General features: G+C 40.7%; 1 protein-coding gene across 1 annotated transcript in view; it reads left to right on the forward strand.

Annotated features, from left to right (window-relative positions):
• Positions 1 to 661: 661 nt before the first annotated feature.
• CD36 (CD36 molecule) overlaps positions 662 to 21,060 on the forward strand; it is a 66,823-nt gene continuing 46,424 nt past the window's right edge. The window contains exon 1 of the mRNA XM_012928773.2: positions 662 to 803. The gene's annotated coding sequence lies outside the window, so the exon portion shown is untranslated. The remainder of the gene's footprint in view (positions 804 to 21,060) is intronic.

Here is a 21,060-nt window from a genome sequence, read left to right on the forward strand (position 1 = left end):
TCATGTATTCAGAGTTATAATTTGGTAAAACTTCAATCATACTATGCGTTCAGGCTAAGGTAGAGCCTTATTCATGTGTATACCAGTAAGACTAAGTAAAACTTACACTAAATCCACTACAGTATTAACCGTTCTAAGTGATTAAAGACCAATCATAATTATAAGCAAAGTGTCTTGGCAATGTCCAGTAGTTTCTGGCTCACTAAATGAGGCAAACTAAGCATGAGCAAATTGTTGCTGATAACCTATCACGGTGAAATTATGAAGAAATACACATTCATCCTTAAGAGGCTCACCTGCTTGTGGACAGAGTCATAACAGGTAATATTTTGCTGTTTGAAAATCAAGAATGAACACTTACCTTCACATGTCCCCATCAGAGAAAGAGGTGTCCATGACAAGCAGCAACCTGATTACTAATGATTTTGAATTTCTCTTTCAAGCACCAACCACTACCTCGGGTTTTAGCAGGAAAAGGATTAAAGGTTTCATTTTCCTCTACTGAAGCCCAAAATGAGTGAGAATGTTCAAGTTCAGTTTCACTCCATTGGGTTCAGGTGCCAGCATCTATATTTATCTTGTGTTAGGCCTGCGTCCCATGTGCTGGAAGCCTCAGCACGTCCATGGCTGTCAGGCTAACCTTGAACACAGCGAAGTGCCGGAGACCCGTGCCTGCTCTCTGAATTCTCAGCCACTGTGCTGTGGAAGGCATGTGTTTGCTCTCTGTGTCTCCTGCTACAAGAGGCGGTGTCACGTCGCTCTTCAGATCCTCCATCTGGGCAGGAGAAAGTCTCTGAATGTTGGTGAGCAGAGTTCTCTTTGTTTAGGAGTTTGATTGTAAATGTCTTTATTTTTGAGTGATCTACCACTAGCTGGTATAATAACTGCATTCAGTCTGGTTGTCAAAGATATTAATACTCTTTTAACATGATGGGTAAAGAAATGTGACCTTTAATCCTGAAATATTGCATTTCCTTACAACTGTACATTCATCATGTGAATTTCTCATTTGCACATTACTTGCCTTTTACTTACAGAGTGTTGGAAAGTTTTAACTTCTCATGATTTCTAAAGTAGAAGTATAGTTGGAGTGTTTATTGTTTAAATTCCTTACACTGGGCTGGTATGTGCTACTTTCAGTTCTTATTTCAATTTCTACTCTTTTTAGAATGCTAATCGTTTAAAAATAATACTCAAGATCTGTGACTAATTAAATATTTCTGTTCCAAGTTGAAACAAAAACTTTTTAAAAATCAGACCAGAAGTGAGATGACCTTTGCTCATGTGGTACCTTGCTTTTGATTTTTTTTGTTGTTTTGTCCTTTTTGGAAAATTTGTGAGGAAACTAAAGCAAAAAAAAAAAAAAAAAAAAAAAAAAAATCTCTTAACAACTTAACTGCTAGAGGGAAAACTCTCATTCTGGGAAAATCTTTCCAGAATAGAAAACCTTCTGATCATTACTGATCATAGGAATTTTATTAATGGTAGACACCAATATCTTATTGACTAGAGGGGCAGTTTGTTTATGTAGCAAATTTTTGTTTCATTGTGAATTTCACATATGACTGTAAATGACCAAAGTACCATGAAGTAGTGGCTTACATAGAAAGACAACTTAAAAATGTACTTATTTAGAAACAAAACCAAATGCTGATAAATCAAATGGCAGTCATTTCTGTTTGTCCCCATATCATTCTATTTTACAAAGCCTGGGAATGAAGGGTTGATCTCTTGAAGGCAGGCCACTTTGTTTGATTCTTTGGACAATGGTTGCTTGGCGATGCGTTAAGTTCCTGGGAAAGCATCTGATGGGTGCTTGCAGGAAGTGTAAAGCTGTTCCTTCCCATGAGGGAAAACAACACTCAGGTGAAATGTGGGTCAGATGAAGAACTGGAGACTGCCCACTTGTTCTCAGATAAATATGACTCCGTAAGAAAAGTGGATTTGTGGGGCAGTGTTTAAAACTCCTGTAATCTGGGGGCGAGGCAAGGAGAACTATTTTCAAAGGATGCCCTACGCACACACACTTATTATTTGGAATCAGATCCCTTTGCGGAGGACAATGACAATTTTGTAATTCATGATTCAGAGAGTTTCAGAAGGAAAGCGAACACCTGAGCGTGACAGAGTGTTCACCTGCTGAACTCCGAAAAATCTGCAGGAAAAATTAATTACTTCCTTAGTTAAAGAAATAAAATGCTACAAGGTGATGTAGTGGCTTGACTGTGTGAAAAAGTAGAGCCAGACAATTCAGTGGAAGAGAATGTTTCTTTTAGGTCCATAATTACAAAACAAAAGTGGGGACAATATGAGCAGAACTGATTTTGCTCCTGGCACAAATGTGTGTTAAGACAACTACTAGAAGTGTATTCTAGTCCAAGTAATTATATACTAACTAAAAAAAAAAAAAGGAAATTCTGTGGGAGAAAAAAAAAATTCAGGGAATGTTGAAACTGAGAAGACATGCTATGAGATGAATAAGAAGACAATTTCTTTTAAAAACAAATTGTATGTGTGAGAAAATCGAAGCATGTGTCACAACTTGATGGCAACGATCAGGAGTGGTCCATAATGAGGAATAGGAATGGTGCTGTTTCTGAATTTAACGCCCTGAATTCTACATGACATCCAACCCAAAGAGATTGAATCACAATGAACAGCTCATCAGGAAAGTAGAAAAACTGAAAATGGAATGACTGTACGGGGCCAAGAGAAAGAGTGCACTTGAGTACATAATTTGTTTGACTTTTGTTTGCCCTTGCACAAGTACAGAAACTGGCTAAGACACCCGAAACTCCTTTGACAAAATGATATTTAGTATGCTGTTGGTTCCACAATAAGCTTTCTAGCCAACTCTTTATAAAGAAGGCAACGATGAACTCTGTCTTGTATGTTCTGACAAATCAAGCCACGTGGAGAATCGGTCATACTTTCACGTGGTTGCTTGTAGTAGCCTCTAAACCAGAGAGGATGTTTTGCAATTCCACCAGGGACCTTTGTCACACAAACATGAAGGGAGGAAATGACAGAAGATTGGCAAGTGCTACAGAGGGGACACAGGAAACAACTTGGCAACATTCACCAAGGACAGCACCATGTGTTCAAATGGAAGAGTCTGTTTGCCCTTCACTGTTCGTAATGTTTCAAAGCAGAATAACACGTTTTCTATATGTATACATATATTGTGAATGCTGTCTCCTAATTAAGGTTGTTTCTTATTAAGTCTATCAAATACAATCTTATAATTTAATTTTTAATGTTTAGGAAATCACAAAAGATATCAGTGACCAGATCATATTTTTAACAGGTGCTTTAATCAGAACACTTAGGTCATTTCAAGTTCATTTTGTTTCACTCTGGAATGTCATCCTTACTCTATTTGTAAGGTACCAAAAACTTTTCTAAAGTGTATGTATATATATATGGTCGTTTTCCATTTTGTTCATATGAAACAAAATCTTCAGAAGTTGATAAAACAGAAGCACTTTACTTCGTATATGATGAGGCACAGGTTACATTTTGCGGACACTCTCTTTAGGACCTTAAACTGCAGAACGAGGCTGAGTCCTCCACGTGCTGGAAAGACCTGGGCCAAAGAGAGGCTAGTGATATTTACAGAAGGAACAAAAAGAAGACCCCAGGCACAGTCATTCCCCAGCCTGCTGTAAAGTCTACATCCTTGTGTTCTCAGATCTATGATTAGCACTCTCCCTCCCTCTCTCTCTCTCTTTCTCTCTCTCAAACTCTGTTTTTCAAATAAAAGAAATGAATCTTTAAAAAAGAAATGCTAGGTCACCTCTGCTCAGTGTTGAAATGTGGGATCCCAGCTGCTCTGCTTTTGGACCAGGTACCTACGAATGCACCTGGGAAGCTGGTGGAACGTGGACTGAGTGCTTGGGCCCTGCTCCCAAGGGGCAGACCAGGTGTAGCCCAGGCTTCTGACTTTAGGCATGCTCTGCCCTGGGTGTTTGCCAGAGTAGTCATTTAGAGAGTGAAACAGTGTATTGATAAGCATTCAAGAAATAGTTCTGTTCATTTATTAAGAAATCGTCATGTTCGAAATATTTAAACCCAAATGTTCACCTTCCATTGGGAATCGTGACACAAATCTTAATCGTTGAGATACTTGGATGCAGTTTAATATTTCATGTATATTTGAACTATTTGCATCACTGGACATGTCTTCCGTCTCATGTTTCATACTCATTTCAAAAATATCCAGTGGGAATGACATTACGGCACACGGCTTGCAGAGCCAGCATCCTGCATTGTGGTGCCGCGTAAAGTTGCCAGCTGTTCCACTTCTGACTCAGCTACCTGCTAATGCTTTGGGGGAAGCAATGGATGATATGTCAATCGTTTGTACCTCTGCTACTCATGTGGGAGCCGCGGATGGAGATTCGGCACAAGACTTTGGCTAAGCCTAGACGTTACTGCTGTGAGTATTTCTGGAGAGAGCCAGTGATGAAATCTTTCTCTCTGTTATTCTATCTTTCCCTGTCCCATTCACATTGTTTTCGAATGAGTAGAACTTGACCAAAATATCAACAGTCACATATGACAGGTATTTAAGCACAAAATAATTCAAGTGTCAGTAGTACGTTGTGATTTTAATTTTGTCTGTAAAATCCCCAGGAAGATAACTTTGTGGAATGGCCGTAACACACACTCTTGTCAGCAAATGAGTTTGTTGTTATTGTTGTTCAGTTGGTAGCTCTTTTTCTCCTGTCTTAGCTTTTGCAGTCTGCAAACAGAGCTGCTCATAAAACCAACGATCCTACTTAATAGACAAATGCTCTGTAATTTCCCTGATGCCGAGCGTGCGTGCAGACTCCCAGCGGGGGAGAGTTTGTCGAGGAATTGGTCCACAAAGCTCTGCAGCTCACCCCACAGCATGTGCAGAGGTCCTCCTGGACTCCAAGCCTCTGTAAATATCAGGCATGCCTGCTCCTTTGGTCAGCGTCTTAGGAGAACTCATGGCATCTACTGAGTTGTGGATGGAGCCCTAGAGAAACTCTCAGATCCATCAGTTTCTCTTTATAACAGAACTCTCCATAGGAAACCACAACTTGCATAGTCACTGTCCCTTGCCAGCACAGTCATACCCCCAGATTCCTCCCCGTCTTGTTCTCTGCATCCTTCAAATCTTGTAGCAAACCTCTTCAAAGTTCTCTTTCCCCCAATTTTCCAAACTTTTGTCTATGGCACACTCATACTGCAGTCTTATCATATAACAATACAACAAAAGCATATGTTTTGCCTGATGATGTTAGGAAAGACAGGATAAAACAAAGGGAAAGGCAAATCAGCCCAACAGCAAGCAAACTGGCTACAATCATCGCTATTATCTACTCTACCCCATTACTATTCCTGCGGAGTATTTATGAGAGATGCCGTTTTGTTCTCTCCAATCCCCCATGCAGAACTTTGTACATAGTAACAGCAAACACGTTTCTGAAGCTGAAATCCTGCGGAATCAATAAAAAGCAACTGAAACCATCTGAACGGCCTTTTGTAAGAAAGAAAAGGCTTAATGATTATGTACCATGGCAAAGCCACCGCTATGAGACTTGGCTCTTTCTAAAGCTCCAGGTTTGAAGGTCTATTTTCAGCTTCCCTGTCCGTGTACGCGTCTTTTTCAACCAGCACAGGCTGCAAATGTGATAAATGGAATGGTTCATCACACACTCTTGAGCCAAGATCCTCTGAGCTTCGCAAAGAGGGGACCAAGGTTCAGATAAGTTAAGCAAGCTGGGATAGCTTTGCTTACACTGGAATCACTACTTCCAGTTCCCATTTTTGCTCCTTTTCTGGGACCTATCTGCCAGCAGACCTGCTTTGTTTTCAGGGCTTCATCTGTATAATTAAGTGACCTAAGTCAGTACTGTGTGTCCTGAATTGCTTTCCCGAACGCCAGACCTGCAATTCTGTATCATGGGCAAGTCCTTGATGGGCATACCACACCTTGGGTTGTAGGGTGTTTTTTTTTTTTTTTTGTACCTACTACTTATTGAATTATTTTTTGTTTTTAGATTTGCTTTTATGTGAAAGGCACATTTACAGAGAGAGAGAGAGATTTTCCATATGCAGATTCACACAACAATAGCTGTAGCAGCTGGAACTGAGTCAGTCCAAACCCAGGAGCATCTCCAAGGACTCCCATATGACTGCAGGAGCCATCCTCCTCTGCTTTCCCAGGCCATAAGCAGAGAGTTGCACTATAAGTGGAGCATCTGGGACTACAACTTGTATCCGTATGGGATGCTGGTGTTACAGTGGAAGCCCGCTGGACCGCAGTGCCGTCCCCACTTGCTGAATTTTTTTATGTGGTGCAGGTTAACCCTGTGGTTATAAACCAACTGAAAAGATGTCATTACTAAAAAGAAAACTGAGAAAGGAAGGAGGAGGGAAGGTAGAAGCAAGGGAGGGAAGAGTTGCCTGGATAGAATCGCTAGTTCTTTTTGTAAAATTTTAAGTTGTTCCCATCATGTAGTTCCTTATAAATGTGTATTTGGGCGGAAGGGTGTTTGGATGGCCTATACCCTTTCCTACTCACTTTACTTGGGCCAACCTGTTGTTATAAAATGTATTTAATTTATTTGAAAAAGCAGAGGGGATCCAATCTGGGATGCCAACACTGTAGGCAGCGGCTTAAGCTATGGTGCCGCTGTGCTGCCCACAACCTGGGCTTGTATGCTTAAGTGAGACATCGCTTTCTTCAACTACCCTTAAAGCTATTCTAGCACCCAGTGTTCACTCACAATACCTGAGCACAGACATCACCACCTGCAATATTTGCCTATTATGAATCAGCCGTCCGTGTTCTGCTGCAGCCTTCTGGGGAGAGGGATTGGGGTTTTTTGTTTGTTTGTTTGTTTGTTTAGAGGATTCTCACATTTTATCCAATGAAGAGTTCAGATGCAGAATACTTGCAGGATTTATTTTGATATTCACAAAGGCTGTAGATGAATCAAACATTTGCCAATATCACTAGGGAAATGGAAGCAAACACAAATAACAAAGCTAACGGTTCCAACTGTGATAGCAAGATGATTTCGAACGTAATCTGTATTTTTTCAACACGAAAGAATTTGATGGGGTGGGGATAACAACAAAAAAAAAGCCTGCTTCTGAGTGTGACTGTCTCCTTGGTGTTAAGCTGCCAGTGAAGAGAGCCGGATCCAAATTTGGTTCAGGTTTCAGGCATGACTGCCTAGCAGGTGCATGCTATGTAGGCAAAGGGTTGAGGGCAACATTAGATGAGCAAAGGACATGTACTCTGAAGACTGCACCAGGTTTATGCTCTTACCTAGTTCTAAATCTTTCCTCTGTGAGTAAAACAAAAACTGATAAGAGTGAGGACTGGGATTTAGAGAGTGCCTCGCATTATCCTGAAACACGCAGTTTAGATTTAACAGCCGGCTAAGTCAGCCTAAGTTTAACACACCTGCTCTCCCAAATTAGTAGGAGCCGGAAGCAGCAGAAATGCAGAACTCGGTACATACAACGCTTGCCTTGAAGAAACTCATGATCATTGTAATCATCACCATTTTTACTGATCTACGTTTGTACTCTGCACTTTGTGCTTCACTGCCTGACATTTTAATCCCTTCTCAATACAGAGCGCCTTAATCTCTTGTGTGTCAATTTCAACAATTCACCTATAATCTTGACAGCCATTTACTGGAAAGATCCTTAGTTTCCAAATCATATTGTGCTATTTGGATGCCTGCTTTGCAGAGACAAGATGGATATACCTTCAGTGTAGCAGATGAGACTTCTGAAAGAAATTCCAATGATACTGACTTATCTTGTTCCTCTCTCTCTCTCTCTCTCTCTCTTTCTCTGTCTCTGTCTCTCTCTTACTCTGTTCAACAGAGTTCACTCTATCTGCTGGCTCCCTCTTCCAATGTTTGCAACAGTCAGGATTAGGATGGAGCCACAGCCAGGAGCTAAAAACTCAATCATCTAGGATCTGCCACTTTAGATTCTAGGGACCCAACTGAATTATCACATGTTGCTTCCCAAGGTGTACCTAAGTAGGAAGTTGTAGTTAAGGACCAGTACTGGAATCGGGACCCAGGCACTCAGATGTGGAAACTTAACTTCTCGGCTAAACACCCAGTCCTTTCTTCTTTTGAATGAGAATTATAATAAAGCTCTTAGATGCGTCTTGGCCTGGTTCATGTCAGCTCATCTTTCCATATTATTACAGGAATATAGTCCTTCAGCAACAATTGATACAAAAATCTTCTCACTATTTCTTGGTAAGTCTCTGTTTTAATGACGTACATAGGCAGGGTCACGGGTTCTCTTTATCTTGGATTTTTTTAAAAAATATATTTATTTTATTTTTATTGGAAAGGCAGATTTACAGAGAGAAGGAGAGACAGAGAAAAAGATCTTCCATCCACTGATTCACTCCCCATATGGCCACAATAGCCAGAAATGAGCTGATCCGAAGCCAAGAGCCAAGAGTCTCCTTAGGGTCTCCCACATGGGTACAGGGTGCCAAAGTTTTGGGTCATCCTCCACTGCTTTCCCAGGACACAAGAAGAGAGCTGGATCAGAAGTAGAACAGGCAGGACACGAACTGGCATCCTCATGGCATCCTGACACGTGCAAGTTGAGGATTTAACCACTAAACCATCTCATCAGGCCCTTCATCTTAGATCTTTCGACTCTTGTGATACAATTGAATTTTAGACAGCCCATGGGCACCAAGATGATTGATGAATGTTTCGCAGTAGGTGGAATTATATAATCATGCTCTATCTTACATGACGTGACTTCCTCATGAGCCTTTTTTTTTTTTTTTTTAACTGAGTGTAGTTGCTCTTAAACTATGCACATAGAGTTAGCAGGTTCTCATCCTTATTGGCCTGTGGCCTGATCATGACAGCCTGTCTCTTGACCTTTGCTCTCTGGTTTTTATTCTGTACATCTTTTTCTCTCCATCACCGCAGCAGGACACTGAAATACTGCCACGTCCTGTACTGTCTTAGAAACTAAGCCAGGAGCATAGCCCCAACACCGGGGATAACAACCAGTGTCCTGAAGGGTATGAGAAATGGCAAATTAGGACACTGAGTATCTGCTGAACATCTTTGGTGTTCTTGCTACCTGCTCTGCAACTTGCTGGTTGCATTTCAACCAAAGCCACTATACATGAACTGCGTATATCTTCAGTGACGTGGAAAGTAAAGTGATATACCGAGAAGACAACTTTCCAAGCAAATTGTTAAGAGACTAAAGAAGACATCAAAAAAAAGCTGCTATAATGAAGGTAGAAATCATAATAGAAAAAAGTAAAAGATTGCCGAATAGCTATTAATCACAGCTCAATTCAAATATAATTTAATTTTAAAATATACTTAATTATCTAGTGAATATTTGCTACTGGAAAAAAGAGGACAAGTTAAGAAGTGATATGACTGCTCTTTTTTTCCCCCAACCTTCTCATTCACCAAATTCTAGAAGAAAAAAAAAGGTTTGAACTGTTTCTAGGCACCATACTATTTTTTGATTTGATTAAAAAATTCTTTCAAGATTAGTCTTTAATTTCTTATGTAGAAAAGAGGGAACTAGCTATTAGATTACCACATGCAGCACCATTCCGCGTGCAACCACCACCTCCACAAATAATACTTTTCTTTTACCAGCTCAAGTATTGCAGTTCATTTTTAACACTTTGGATTGTTTTCATAATTACTATAATTTTTCTTTATAGCGGAGCCAAGAAGTACATAATGACGACTTTCTTTCTGGTACACTTCTTCTTTTTCTTTCTTTTTTTTTTTCCTAGCTATAAGAATCACCTCTTTAAACTCCCACATCTCGGACTGAACACTGCTTCCTCCCACCGCCACTCAAGCCTATTGCGTAATGCCCACCCAGAGACTTCCTGTCCGTTTCTTCCTAGAAATTCTCTTTGTCTCTCAGTTGACACATGGGTTATTTCCTCAAGCTCCTGTCTTCCGATTTCCCCTTTGGAAGAATTTATGTCCTTGAGTGTTGCATCTATTAAAATAGTCTTGAAAACTTGAATGCAGCATCACAGTTGGAAATCACTTTTCTTCTGATTGTTAGAGAAATTGCTCATTCCACTTCAAATTCTCTGTATTATTATATTAATGTGCAATTTCCTTCTAGTAGGCATGTGGGCTTTGTCTCAACTCCAGCCACTAGAGGTTTTACTGACTTTGTTTAGTTTTGACACTCTAATGTTCTGAAGACAGACAGGTGGCCAGGTCATTACATGTGAACTTTTAACCCATTATGCAACAGATGGATGGTTGGTTTGCTTTGCAATCTCGGGTCCTTCAATTTTTGAAAACACTGTAATTTTATCCCAGGGTTTCATTCTATTCGTGTTTTTGTTTTGCTTCACACACACACACACACACACACACACACACACACACACACACTTCATTATCCCCATGCCATCCTGACAATTCCAGCTCTTGTGGTATTGTATATCCATGGCCATTGCTGCAATTTCCCAGAATGACACTTGATCATTCTTATTTACTATGGTTTCATGGGATTCTGGCTCACTATTTCCATGTCTTCTTAGTTGTCGGAAGTCACAAACCACAGAAATTTTTATAGTCCCCTCTCTCATATTAACCTTGATTTGTTTTTTAATAATGGCCTACGTGTCACGTTTTTCTTGAAATGACTGACAGCTGCTCAGGCATATTGAAGTTTTTACTTACTCGAGAGGCGAAGAGAGAGATTTTCCATCTGGTGGTTCACTCCCTAAATGACTGCAATGGCCATGGATGGGCAGGGCGAACCGAGGACCCAGGAATTCCTACTAGTTCTCCCACCCAGGTGCAGGGATCCAAGTACACGAGCCATCTTCTACTACTTTCCCAGATGAATCATCAGAGAGCTGGATCAGAAGAAAAATGTGCAGGACTTGAACCACTGCCCATAGGGATGGCAGCACAGCAGATGGTGAACTAGCTTGCACATAGTGCTGACTTGAGACTATTTTAATGTCTAGCATGGTAGGTCCTACTTCAGCTTACATGTGGAAATTTTGTTTTAAAAAATTAGATTGTTCTGAAAATGACAAAATATCAGGACACAAGGTGGATGTTTTCACAAATGACAGAGGGTGCCAGCCAACACAGGAGCCCTTGTTGCTGGCCTTCCAGAAATCTCCTGGCGAGAGGAACACAGGGCCATCTTTGCTTGCCAGAAGCATTGCAAAGGAGGAAGGGGAATAGAAAATTCCAGATAATGTCTAGGTAGAATCCATGACTACATGTAAATACTTCCTCGTTTTCTTCATTCTCAGAAGTGGCTCAGATATTCAAAGATTTATGCACGAATTTTAACTGAAGCTCATTCATGTTCAGGGTCAAGGCAGCCCAGTTTCTGTCCCAGGAACTCTAGGAGCCACCTACCTACCACAAGAGAACAAAAGTCCACTTCTTGCCTAATTCAGTTGAACAGCAAAGACGTTGGAGAGGCTGTAGAAAAACCACCTCGCAGAGGCCAAAGTGGGTCACCTGTTAGGCAGCATGCTGGCCTGTGGCTGACACCTGACATGGCTAGAATTGGAGACCTTGGATGTGTAGTCCTAGCTTTCTGTGGCACCAGGCAAATGGATTTCCAAAGGCGGGATCTGGGTTGCTGGAAGTTATTTCAATATATCCTGACATGGCTTGTATAGCAAGATTCTGGCTTTGCCTGGAACCCAACTCGGGCTGTTTCGGGTATTTGTGGAATGGTGGTCGTATGACTCTTACTATATATATCCTTTCTATTTCTTTAAAAGAAAATAAAAATGAATAAGAATTTTCTAAATGTCAAATAAAGTGATATACCTTGAAAATTACCTTTATAAACTTTACTTAAGGGACTGGTTCAATGGCTCAACTGCCTAGTCCTCCACCTGTAAGTACCACTTGGTGATGGATTGTTTTTTGGCTGCTTCATTTGCAGTCCAGCTCCATGCTTGTGGTGTGGGAAAGCAGCAGAGAATGGCTCAAAGCCTTGTGCCTCTGTACTTGCGTCGGAGACCCTGGGGTGCTGTATTGTGGCTAGCCTCCATCCCAGGTTGCAGAGGCATTTGGGAGGCGGGGTGTGGCTTTCTGTTTTTCACCCCAACTTCGTCCAGATAGACGAAGGAAAAAAAAAACATGAAAATTTCATCCACTTTCCTGTAGCCATTAACCCTTATCACTCTAATCAACTATTATCAAAAATAAATACAATTCATAAAAAATTATCAAAAATTACTCTAAAATTTAAATTGCTTAATGTTACCTTACTTTTAAATTACCTTATCAAATATCATGACAAAATCTGAGGGAACTGATATGAAATAGGTAACAGATAACAAGGAAATAAAAATAAAATAATGAGGGCCCAGAATGGTAGCCTAGCAGCAAAAGTCTTCACCTTCAATGCCAGGATCCCTTATGGGCGATGGTTCTAATCCCTATAGCCTGCTTCCCATACAGCTCCCTGCTTGTGTCCTGGGAAACAGTCAAGGTCGGTGCAAAGCCTTGGGACCCTGCACCCACTTGAGAGACCCAGAAGAAGTTCCTGGCTCCTGGCTTCAACTTGGCGCAAATCCAGTCATTGTAGGCACATGGACAGTGAATCATCGGATGGAAGATCTTCCTCTCTGTCTCTCCTCCTCTCTGTTTATCTGACTTTACAATAAAAATAATCTTAAAATAAAATAAAAGAAAATAAAAGAAAAGAAAGAGCAAGCAATATTCCAGTAAATACTCATCAAGATGACATAAACCACATCCTTTTAGCTCCCTGAATCTCTGTAAACTCGTATGTTAAGTAACTAGGACAAGATGAAGCCAACCAGTGTTAATATTTTATTGTGTAATCCTTGAAGGTCATGAGCATCCCAGGAGCAGGTGACATGTTAACCACAATTACTTCTTCCTGAACAAACGTGCACTTCCTATGGATTTTCTGCCAATGGATTTTCACATGGAATTTTCTTCTGTGCAGGAACCTTATTTCTATCGTATGAGCTCTTTGAGATAAAGTTTTGAGAAGCTAACAAGGACAATTTATACATGCCATTAACTTGATATATGCAGTTAGTAGCAATAAATGACAGTCCACTAGCTATGTGTATTTTTATTTTTCTTAAAGATTTATTTTCTCTTTATTGGAAAGGCAGATCCACAGAGAGAAGGAGAGAGAGAGAGGTTCTCCACCCACTGGTTCACTCCACCAGCGGCTACAACAGCCGGAGTCCACCGAATCTTAAGCTAGGAGCTAGGAGCTTCTTCCAGGTCTCCCACGCACGTGCAGGTTCCCAAGGCTCTGAGCCATCCTCCACTGCCCTCCCAGGCCAGAAGCAGGGACTTGGATGGGAAGTGGAGTAGCTGGGACACAAACCAGTGTCAACATAGGATCCTGGCGCATGCAAGGCGAGGACTCCAGCCACTAGGCTACCGGGCTGGACTGAATATGTGTATTCTTTTCAATGTGATCACTGCGGAAATGAGCTGCCTTTAAGTCACAGACAACTAAGAATGTTCTAAAATCAACAGCCAGTTGCATGGCCATTTCTGAAACTATGCTTTAGACAAGAGAAGCTGGTAGAACATTTTATCATCTTGAGTCGTGGTAGAGAGTCAGTAATATTTGTGGTATTAGTAGTGTAGTATTAGTCAGTAATATTTTAATTAACATGATGGATTTTTACTAGTGAAAGTCTCTTGTTTTTGTTGATTATGCCAAACTGCATTTCTGAGAAGATAAAGAAGCCCAACATGTGGATTTCTACCAAGTGCTAGAAAACCAGCTTTAGGAAGAATGTTCTCAAGCAGCGTAACTGGTTACTGGAGGAAAATAAATAGCAAGTGTACTCACATCAACATTATAGTTTATATAAAAGAATTCTAAGTCCACCGAGGAAATACTCACAGCAGGTGTAATACTTTCTTCCTCTTGGTGGCAGAATTCTAAGCTTATCATGCCCACATGATAAATACCCATTATATACAAGAGAAGTACAGGAAGGTGCATACCCAATAAATCATTTAAGTTTATCAATATATATGATTTTTTTTAATTCCCAAATCATTGGTCTCATGTAGCCTACGATGTGGTAGAATTTAAAAAAAATTTTTTTTATTTTGTTCCAATTTACTGGACTGTCTTTATTGCACATGCAATACCCATCGATAGCTGCTGTATGATTTCTGTACTCTCGCAGAGGAACATCACAGCCGTTATAAACCTGCCTGATGTTGTGTTCATCTCCAGCTTTGCGCTAGCCAGCATGTTTGCCAACGCTTTATTTCTTATCCCAAAGATCTGGGCACAGGTTGTGGCGTGGCTCCTGGGAGGATGGGAATGTGTTAAGACCCAGGACAGAAGAGACTGGGGAATTGCAGTGAGAAAGGCAATAGGGAGGGAGCTGTTTCTGTGTTCTTTAAAACGTCACAGAGTAATTTTTTTTTTCTTTAAAGAACCAGGGTAAAGAACAGCTTCATTTCACGCTGGAAGGGTTGGCAAACACTACTATGATTTAGAAACCCTGCTGGCACCCTGGGTGCATTCATCAAAATTCTTCAGCTATTCTTGTCTCTGTGGAGGTGGGCTAATCTGACCCAGCACTTGGGGCAATCACCCAGAGTCATCCGTGTTAATTCTGGGGTCTCCCAACCAACATTGGAAAGTGTATCTTCCCTTATGGACTTCGTACTCTTCCATCGGACTTCTAACTGGTAATTTCCCTCACCCCATGATTTCTGTGAATTTACCTAAAGATTGCAGCATTAAAGCTGCTGCCTGCAGTACAAACTCTGTAAGCTTGATTTATTTTTGCTTTGATCTTTTCTAATTAAAAGCATATCTGCATTATTTCTTCTCTCACAAAGTAGAACAACTGGTATATTTGTGAAGCATTGGGCATCGCAGTCCCAAGCAGGAGTTGGTCTGATGAAATTTGCTAAGATCTTCTCGGTCATGGCTATGTTGCTAAATGATGTGAGGCCATTCCAAAAAGTTTTGAAATGACCCAAACTCATGCGCTTATACTAATGCAGTGAGAGAAGAATATAATAATAGAGAAACCTACTAAAAGTACCGATTTATATTTAGTTATCTTTTTATCTTGAAGGATACATCTCTTCCAGGAAGATAGTTGGAGTCTACATGCTCACTTCCTAGTGAGAGTGGTGACTCTCAAGGATATTATAACACAAGTTTTGGACTTTCTTTTTAACAGTATGAGGCAGAATGACTGTCTTCCTGATCTGGCAGGAGGAATTATCTTCCCCGGCTCGCTGTGCTCAACAGTAGCACCTGGAGTTTCCAGGTCTTTCCTGCTGGCATTCCTGGCAGGACACTGATTAACAGGGCACTGCAGACACTTGAATGAGTGGCAACTTTTCAACTTTATTTTGCTCCTGGGTTACAGCAATCATCATTGTATTGCATTCGTGTGGGTTGTTGAATCTTTCATACTATTAAAAGCCAACGGAATACATGATTTAGTGAGCACTAAAAAGTGAACCACGGAACACAGTTTTCAAATTGTAAATCATTGCTGAGACTTTTTTTTTTTTTGGTGGGGAGGGGTGGCAAGAATTAGCTACATAAAATGATAATAATAGAAATGATCATGATAGCAGAAAAGCAAGAGTTCGGGAAAATATTAAAAATAATAGGCATAATTGTTTTACTGGTGTCATGTAATCATTAATAACAATGACATTTTATTGGACCTGAAGGCTGGTACATAGTTCTGTGGGAACTAAGTTACTTATGCCTTAATATTACATATTGTGATTATATTCAACAGTAGAAAACCGGGCCTGTTGAGAGTGCAGAAGACCTAGCCGGCTGTTGCAGGGAGATGGAGGCACGGAGTATTTAAGAGAGGGACTGGATAACCTAAAATCCTAACATGTGCTCCCATGAATTGACCTCAGAACTAAGCCAATCTGCCACGTGTGTAATTAATATGAATAGTCAAATGTTCTAGGCAAATTGTGATGAAATATGCTAACATAGTATCTCAATTGCTGCTCTATATTTGCTAACATTCTCTAAATGTAGAGTCCTTGGAAACAAGAATATGGAAGTGACAGACTGTGGGGTAATGGCACTAAATAGACTAATATTTCTATCAAAAAGCAAGGGATTTATGAAGGTTGGCATTGCAGAAATGAGTTTGCTTCTAGAAAGCCGGATTATGTGTGGCATCTTGTTCATTGTTTCCAATATATTTGTTTAGTACATACATAAGGTACTGATAGTGCTTTATAGCTGGCCTCATTTACATGGAACTGTAATCATTGCACAATCTCACTGACTCGGTATTTTTAATCAACTAATCAAGAGGCTGGTGAACGGAGGACTCTGCTCTAGCGCCTTACCAAAGGAACCCCCAAGGATCATGGTACCACGGCTTTCTCATGTCCTCTTCGAGTTTCTGAAAGATCAGTGGACTCCTAGGTATCCGCAGCCTGTGGAGTCAGGGTTGCCTAGGAACTCAGTGGCTCTGGGCTTGCCATGGCAACCCAATCTCGGTGACTGCAAAACGAACAGAGCTGGCATCATGCCTCCTCTTCATAGCACAAGTGAGACTATGAAGATAAGCCCTCGTTTCATGCCAGGATTATATGACCCACAGAGTCAAGCAAAGGAAGGCCTCAGATTCGCCAAACCATTGGAATAAGAAGTTACAATTCATGATAGTCTGTAATCACATAAAAATAAGCCTAAGAGTCTGCTTGTCTTCTGATTTTAATTATGCAATGTATCATAAATGTGTCTGCTGTTGCTACCTCATTGCCAAAGTGTTACATATATATAATATATGTATGCACCTCAGTATTAATATATTGAAATTAATATCATATATATTATATATATAATTAAAATATGACACAGCAAAACAAAGCGTATTCTCTACTGGCTATTAAAAGGCTCTGTGATATGGTTTTTGTTAGTAGTTGTGCCTAACAACTTAAAAATCTATCTAAATATATAATATATATACAGTATATTTCCATTACATTATTTAAGTTAATGACTCCTAATTTTCAGCTCAGGTAAATAGGAGCGATTATCACAATACTTGCTTTCTTTTTTTAAAAAAAACCTTATGCTTTAAATAACTTGCCAATCATCTCAGACATAAGTACATCAGAAAACAAATTTGTTTGGAAAACACACGCTTGCAATCACCAAAAAGACATTCAAGAACCGGTTGTCATCATCAGATGGGGTAGCTGCTTGCTACACACATTTATGAGGATTCGGGCTTTTTGGATTTGAGGCAGGCTGTCCGTGTTCTGGCAGCTTCTACTGTTGCATACATTTGCTCTCTTCTGCTGTCCCTCGTTGTATGGAAAAGCTGTTTTCATCTTAACCTCTCTGTTGCTTCCAACTCTGTGTTGATCACAGTCCATAGCGGGCAGAGAACCCCGGGCCTCTTGAGACAGGCCAATTCTGTGTCCCGTTCCCCGGAGATTTGGCATTTGCGCGTTTTGTTTTGCTATTAAGAGCTCAACATATTAAAGGCTCTCTGGAGAGTGAGAGAAGCTGTCTGACTCAGGGTTTCAGGAGGCAGTTACACTTGGTGGCAATCCCATTTTTTTTAAAAAATCTATAATGCATTCTTTGTTTGCTTGTAAGTCTGCAAATGGTCTTTCATTTTCATCCGTTCAGATCAGCAGTGCCCTTGGCAAAGGACAACGTGTCTCTTCCCAAGGATGAAGTAGTGACAAAGACAAAATAGAGGCCAGGTTGTTTTTTTTTTTTTTTCTTCAAATTAACTGTGCTAATTGGAACGCAAACTCTTGTTCCCAGGATTCCCAGGAGTCTTTGTTTAAAGCCCCAAAGCCTAGACCACATTAGCCCCTTCTCTTTCTCGGGACATTTCTGGTTAGATTAATGATCCAGTTTTTTAAGCAAAATAAATGAGCAGTGGTGATCAAGCAACAATCCAGATAAATCAAATTCTAGCAAAGAATGTGTATGGCAACCTTTATATGAGGCAAAAGGTTGATTTGTAAAACATTGAATAGTTCAGTATAAATATTAGGAGACATAGAACAGACTTTTCATTTGGTCAACGCACAATAAACCACACAACTGTTAGTGATCCACTTCTCTTGTTTAGTAATACTTTTAATACAATTGAATTACCTAAGTAAAACTTCAGAAAACTTCCTTCTATTTAGCATGTCAGTTCCTGGCAAAGGAATATGATTTAAAATCAGTGACTCCTAATTTTCAGCTCAGGTAAATAGGAGGGATTATTACATTATTTGTTTTTAAAAAATCTTACGTTTTAAATAAGTGGCCAATCAGACACCAGTACATCAGAAAATAAATTTGTTTGGAAAACACATGTTTGCAATCACCAAAATGAGTTCTAATGTGGAATGATCAGTTCTTTTGGTAAGCACAGCTGGCAGGGGAAATGACAAAGACAGAGGGAGAGAGGAGAATCGTCCATCTGCCAGCTCCCTCCATCTATGCCTTGAACAGCCACGTCAGGTCTGAGCCACACCAAAACCAGGAGCCAGGAGCTCCTTCCCAGCTTCTCACAGGAACGAGAGGTGTCCAAGTACCTGAGTCATCTTTTGTTGCTTTGCTAGGAACATTAACAGGGAACTGGATTAGAAGTAAAGCAGCCAGGAACCAAACTGGCACCCCTACAAGATGCCCATGTTTCCGGCAGCGGATTAATGCACTACATCACAGCAGTAGTCCCTCCTTTTAATCTATATCATGATATCTCTGGAATAACAGATTCAGCATCAAGTTCATGGGCATGTGAACATCTGGTGTGAGCTAGACAATATTTGTAACTCAGACTGCATGGTGATACTGCCAATCTGATTCCCGTGGAATATAGCAGAGAGTATTTTGGGACTTTTCCTTTGCAACACATGAATGAGCTAATCAATCACCTGGAAGCATTTAAAACAACACTGTTGACGGGACACTAAAATGTTCTGAAGATCTAGAGAAGAATAAAATATGACCACAGGGTATTTTGTATGTGATTTGTAATGTTAACAATCTATATTGGTTGCCTAAGGTATAGAGATCATACAGCTAATTATGTTCCTTTTTTTCTAAAGAAAATCACTGATTAAATCACATTCATTACCACAATACATGACATACAGACGCTCAGGTTATTTGAGTGATGCCAACTCTGTCTCATGTAACAGAAAGCTTTCATGGTGCAATTGCATCAAAATGCAGGGCCTGGATAAATTTCTCTAATCTTTCTTTTATTTGTATATTGAGGTTGACTCAGACTGGCCTTCCTCTGAGGTTATGTAACGGCCAAAGAGCTTCTTTAGTTGCTGATTGGGATGGAATAGAGATGATAGAAGAGTCAATTCCATTGATATTGAATGAGTAATCATTCATGGCCTTGGGAGTCCCAAGGGATGATGTATTGCAATGCTCCCTACTTAATGAGATAAAAGAAAATGTCAAATAGGATTGTGGCATTTTAGAGGTAATATCACGTTAACAACAGCACATTAAAAAAATGAGACAATTCTGGGATCTGTCCTTGGGAATTCAATGTTTTTGTTTTTTTGTTTTTTGTTTTTTTTAAAAAATTTATTCATTTTATTACAGCCAGATATACACAGAGGAGGAGAGACAGAGAGGAAGATCTTCCGTCCGATGATTCGCTCCCCAAGTGAGCCGCAACGGCCAGTGCGCTCCGAACCGAAGCTGGGAACCAGGAACCTCTTCCGGGTCTCCCACGCGGGTGCAGGGTCCCAATGCATTGGGCCGTCCTCAACTGCTTTCCCAGGCCACAAGCAGGGAGCTGGATGGGAAGTGGAGCAGCCAGGATTAGAACCGGCGTCCATATGGGATCCCGGGGCTTTTCAAGGCGAGGACTTTAGCCGCTAGGCCATCTCTCAAAGCCTCGCATTGTCTGCTACATGAGCACTCTTCACTATATACTAACTTACCCTGAGGAGCTGAGCAGAGCATCATGTCTTAAAGGAATGTATACTTACTTCTTTTTGAGGAATTGTCTTTTTTTCATTGCATTCAAAGTATAGATTTTATGAGAAGGTAGCAAGAGAGAGAGAATGATGCATCCCTCATAATCCTGGTGAGTTGGTATATTTCTACAGTTCCATAATGGCTAGGACTGGACCAGCCCGAACTGGCAGCTGGGAACTGGCTAGAACTGGATCAGCCCGAGCTGGGAACTGGGAACCAGCTGGGTCTGGACCAGCCCGAGCTGGGAGCTGGGAACCGGCTGGGTCTGGACCAGCCCGAGCTGGGAGCTAGGAACTGGCTAGAACTGGACCAGCCCGAGCTGGGAGCTGGGAACTGGCTAGAACTGGACCAGCCCGAGCTGGGAGCTGGGAACTGGCTAGAACTGGACCAGCCCAAGCTGGGAGCTGGGAACGCAGTGCTCGCTCAGTGTCTCTCAACCAGCCTAACCACCTGAGCCTTCACTCACTGGCTCCCTCTGGGAAATTCTCAAGTCTATTGAATTAGCCCCAACAGATTAGGATTCAGTCAGTGGAGAGTGATGAATTTAATCAGTGTTATTCATTACGCTTCATCTTTTGGAGTTGGAGCAAATCCCTGAAACACATCTGAACCCCAAACCCCATATTAAATTTTTCTTGAAAGATATTGCCTATTGTTAGTTTTCATTTCATCCACTTAGGATGGGATTAAGATTGCCTGCATTACAGGAAGAAAAGCAATTTTAATAATTTTGAAGAATTTAGTTTCACTAGTAGATAGTAGGATGGTCAATATGAACTTCAGAGTGTCAGCCTATATTTTCATTTGACTGATGTATTTTTTATATTATTTTTGAAGATGTACTATTTTTGTTGAGCTCCTGCTGATAGCTGTGGTCCTTAATGCACCTGTTGAAGGGTGGACATTGGTTGCATCAGTTAAGATACTGCCCTGGGATGTGTGTATGTCAAATCGGAGCGCTTCCGTTGAGTCCTGGGCAGTTTTCTGATTCCAGCTTCTTGCTGGTGTCAGCCACAAGGGCCCTGCCACCCATACTCAACACTTGAATAGAGTTTCTAC

Source organism: Ochotona princeps, chromosome 32 (assembly GCF_030435755.1).
Source record: "Ochotona princeps isolate mOchPri1 chromosome 32, mOchPri1.hap1, whole genome shotgun sequence".
Classification (NCBI taxonomy): Eukaryota; Metazoa; Chordata; class Mammalia; order Lagomorpha; family Ochotonidae; genus Ochotona; species Ochotona princeps.